The following is a 5230-nucleotide window of genomic DNA, read 5'->3' as shown; positions in this document are numbered from 1 at the left end:
GCAAAAAGTTACCCACAATGTCCTCCTGTTGTAGCTATTGTTACATCTTCTTCTTGCACTCCCTTGCTTTTCCTTGCTGGTCCTTTACTTGCCTGCTTACTTGTGCCCAAGTTCTCTTTTATCTTTTTGTAGCTATTTCTCTCCTCCTCCTCCAAAAGTGCCAAGAGTGTCCAAAGAGTGACTAAGAGATCATAAAATGTTCTCTCTCCTATTTTATTTTATTTTCCTTTTCTTTTTCCTTCAATATCCTTCATTTTCCCTTGCATTCATATTTGCATCTCTTCACCTTCCTTTTCTCCTATTTTCCTTTATTCCTTGAATTAATTGCCATTTATCACCCTTTTCCTTTTGTCAATGCCAATTTCCATTGCCAATAATTAACCACAAGTGATGCACACTACTACTTATGGAGCTTTATAATACAACTCGATGCAATATTTACAATGACCAACTGCTGAAAACATGACTATCGTACTGCTTATTGGAGCTTTATAACCCAACTTGATATAATATTTACAAAATAATACTTATTAGAGTTGTATAACACAACTTGTTGCAGTATTTACAACACACACACACACACATATAAACCAAAAGCACATACACCAAACACTTTAATTTCAACTAGAAAATAAGAAAGGATATAATACCCGCATCTAATCAACCATCTCTCATGTGGCTTCATCGGGCCCAAAGTGTTTCCTCTGTACTTTAACTTGATCTATTACTTGGTTCCAAAGCATGAGATGTTTTTGCTGCAATATGCATTGTGGCTCTCACTGGATCTCTCCCTTTGGTTCCACATGCAATACAAACCAACCAATCACATGATCAACATATTGTACATATCTTTTAAGTAATGAAACATGGAAAACATCATGCAATTTCACTGATGGAGGCAATGCAAGTCTATATGCCACTGGTCCAATCCTATCAAGTATCTCAAAAGGCCCACAATACCAAGGTGCCAACTTGGCACAAGACCCAATTCTCAAGGAGCTATTATTGGGCTTGATGCGCAAGTACACATGCTCTGCAACCTAAAACTCCTTGAATGCTCTATTTCGATTCACACAACTCTTCTATCTATCATGTGATGCCTTTAAATTCCTTTTAATAACCTGCATATCCTACTCCATATTTGCCGACATATCCAGTCTAGTAAATACCCTTTTCACTAGACCACTCCAGCTGATAGGAGTATTACAACTCCGCCCATAGAGAGCCTCAAATGGACTCATCTTTAAGGATGCATGATACTCATTATTATAAGAAAACTCCACCAGTGGAAGATACTCCTCCTAATTCCTTTGATAATGCATGACATAAATCCTCAACATATCTTTAAGGATCCTATTAACCCTATCTATCTTCCCATCTATATGCGGATGATAAGCTATATAGAAACCTAACTCTATCCCCAAGCCTGCAAATAACTCCTTCCAAAACTTCCAAGTGAACTTGGAATCTCTGTCTTATATAATCTTTTTGGGAAATCCATGCAATTTCACTATCTCCTTAATGAAGATCTGAGCCACTTCACTAACTGGATTAGTAGACTTCACCACAATGAAGTGAGCTACCTTGCTCAACCTATCAACCATAATGTAACATCCTCCTCCCACATTTACCCAAGTAACCGATCGATCAGGGTAAACATGTGACAAGAATTTGCTATGATATGATTCGACCTCCTAAGTTACATTAAGGAAGTGGAACCAACAAAAACACACCACACAAACCTTCAACATCAGCAATAGGACCCCTAGGAACCAACCCAACCTTTCTGCTAACCATCCCCTGGGTCCCACTAAGATTTTAGTCCACTTAACCCCTAGCCGCTCCCATGATATGGGCATGACAACGTCTAGGAGGCTTTGGACGCTCTCATAACATGGCATGCCAACATCCAGGGACTATTTTTCTCAGTGTTGTGCCAGCTTCCCCAAGATTTGAGTCACTTTTTCAGGCCTAGAGTCCAGGTCACTGCCCATAATTCAATTCAACCTTCAGAACAAAAAGATAACAAAGAAATGATGACACAATTTCAATTAGTTGAACAAGCCCTTGATTTGACCCCTACTAGCCATGACTGGCATTTCATCAAACATATCACGAATATGTAATCTACAGGTGTAAATAATATATCTAAGCATTGGGGTCTCATACTCATTTGATAATCGCTAAGAAGCATTGATACCTCAACACATTAGATTTCATTTCATCCATTAGATCATAGATACATTATTCATTCATTTACAGGTGAAAACATGATGAGAGCCATACATAGCCATTATCATAATACATATTGATAACCAACATAATAGGGACAAAAATACCAAAGAAGCAACAACCATAAAATCCAAAGATAAACTAGTACAATACTCATATAATAATAAAGAGAAATAACTCCATATCAATGATGCAAAATCCAACCAGTTGTGGGACTTCCACGGACCACCTGACCATAGACATGGCTAAGCCAAAACTATCTTTAGCCAGTCATCCTCATACATATTCAAGGCATGAATGTGGGATCCCATGACACACATAAATCCAAAACCATCTAGGGCTTCTAGAGGCAAACCACCTCAACCCATCAAACAATGATTCCACCTCATGATCAGACATCACAAAACCGTCATCGGATTGGTATCTACCTAATCCTTCCAGGGCTCCAGAGCGTTTGTTCCAACCAAGGCTTCTAGAACTAGTAACTCAACCCACAACTTATTCCAGACTTCTAGAGCATTTTTCCAACCAAGGCTTCCAGGACTAGTAACTCAACCCACCTAGGACTTCTAGAGCATTTGTCGACCCAAGGCTTCCAAGACTAGAAACTCAACCAAAGTTGTTACAGGGCTTCCAAAACGTTTATCCAACCAGGGCTTTCAAGAACTAGTAACTCAACCCAAGCTAAGGAAACATGAGAACCAACAAAAAAAACAAAGAAATAAACCCACAACACCATGGCTCTCCAGGAAATGGAAAGGCTAGGCAAATCCATTGTCAATCCAAGCAATCCTCCATGCAAGTGATAGATCATGACCAATAAACCACATGCACATGCCATGCATTCCAAAAATAGTGAGGAAAACATACATGAAACTCGGTACCTACAAGAAAAACCCATTGTAGTTGCTGATCCCGATGTCCTCTTGCACTTTCCTTCTCTTCCTTTTCCTTATTTCTCTATAAATCCAAGTATTCCTGTTTCAAAGTATTTTTTCACATTTCCTGTTCAATTTTTGTTCCACATCCCGAAGTGCCAAAATGTTGACAACTATGAAGTGTACTCATCATGAAACACATACTAAAACATCCCTGAAGAATGGAAGGAAAACTTCCCTGAGTCAATTTGGAGAAGGTTGACTGAAACCCTAAATTTCAGGACCAACGATCTTTGCTCCACTGCTTGCCTATGCTAATATAAGGTTGCAGTTCTTTGATCTAGCGTTGTCAGTGCATGATTTGATATATAATACCGCGTTGAACCTCTTTCGGTAGGTTTTCCCAAAATGGAGGAGAAGCTTCACATGCTAGAAACTTCGAGAACAAGGAGCTGGATGTTGTTGGGCAGAGATATGGTCAAGATATCCCATTTGGAGCTCTTGACCCTACCTTTAAGGGACTTCCCATTGAGATGTGTACCTTCCCCTTGAGATGTGGACCTTCCTCCCTCTTTTGTGGATCCCTAACTCCCTCTCCCTTCCTGTAAATCAATCCCCTCCATCCCCAAATGGTTGGTCATTTATTGCCTACATTCCTATGCTAAGATTATGCCCAAATGCTACCCATCTAACTTGAAGAAAGAGTGCTTGAAGAGTATTGGCTTGGACTTGGAATTCCACCCAAAAGGAGGTCTCCAACATCAAGGCAATGGTTGTATGATTCCCTTTTTTATTCATTAATATATACATCTAATGTTCACTTTCCATAAATGTCTAAATATTTATGCATTTAACTTGATACTCCCTTGATCTGTCAAGTAGTTTATGTTTGATATATACGATGCATGCTTTTTTATCTATTGTTTCCTTTTGATCTTTGTTACAGGTATTCAGATGTAAGGAATAGCGAGGTGAGCCTAGAAACAAAGGGATTGAGGTCATCATCAAAGGATTGAGTGCTTAGCATCGGAGTGAGATATGTTTCTCTCTCTCTGTGTATTTTTTAAACATAAACTAGGTAAGTTTGCATTAGTTTGTTCAGTTTATTTCTAGACCCACTCATTGGGCTAGAGAGATCGCTTTTGTCCGTAGAAGGGATTTATCTTCACAAAAAAATGGCGACTCTACGTGGGAAGCTATAGCCTCTTTAATCAAATTTTTCAATCTATTCTTTTGATCAGTCTGACCGACCATTAAATTATCAGTTAGTTTGAGCCTGTATAGGTCTGCACATTGAATGATCACTACTTTAGAGTATTAGGTATGGATTGCTTGTTGAAATTCTTTTTATTTTTTCCCAACCTTCTCGCCCAATGTGTTTTTGCCTTGAACATTCATGCTGCCAGCGCGCTTTCATTTAAAACATTCACATTGAAACCACTTTCAGCATGGGTTTGGTTATGATAGTCATGCTAATCTTAGAGATTTGAGAAAAAATAGGGTCTCTACCCTAGAATCCAGTGTGTCATGAACTCTGAAGGTCTTTTCCTGTCCTTTGTGTCTAGATTTTCTAGTGTTTTGTTTGGTTGTCTTGGTTAAATAGTAAATTAATATCTTTGGCTTTGAAGTGCTTGAAGTGGAAATTTCATTGAGTTATAGGGTTTCTAGGTCATTTAGTCATCACTTTCTCTTTGTTCGTGTCACTTGTTATAGAAATTTTTGGGCACAGCGAACCCAATCATATATGTCCATAAACCAAGGACTCCTAAGTCCCTAAAAGTGTTGTTCCATCCCCTAAAAGAACAAGGTTAGCTGATTACATCATCTCTGTTATAGACATTTTTGTGCCTCGCGTCAAGGAGCATGGAATGTCAATAATTACAGGGATCCTCAGTCCCTAAATATGTTGTTCTTACCCCTAAAAGAACAAGGTCATCAAACAACAGCACTTCCAATCAGTTCTCCACCTGAAAACACTTCAAAACAGGCTTATTTTGGATCATGTCAGCTGCTTAACTGAGCATCTGCGCTGTATTGCAACTGTCCCACTCTGTACCTGCGCTGGAAGTCAAAAACAATGAAGGCTACCTGCGCTGGGCGAGATTGGCCAAGTGGCACAG

This window comes from Pinus tabuliformis, chromosome 7 (genome assembly GCF_031772625.1).
Source record: "Pinus tabuliformis cultivar Carrire ecotype Pingquan chromosome 7, CPIR1, whole genome shotgun sequence".
In the NCBI taxonomy this organism is placed as follows: Eukaryota; Viridiplantae; Streptophyta; class Pinopsida; order Pinales; family Pinaceae; genus Pinus; species Pinus tabuliformis.
This window is presented reverse-complemented; position numbering follows the sequence as displayed.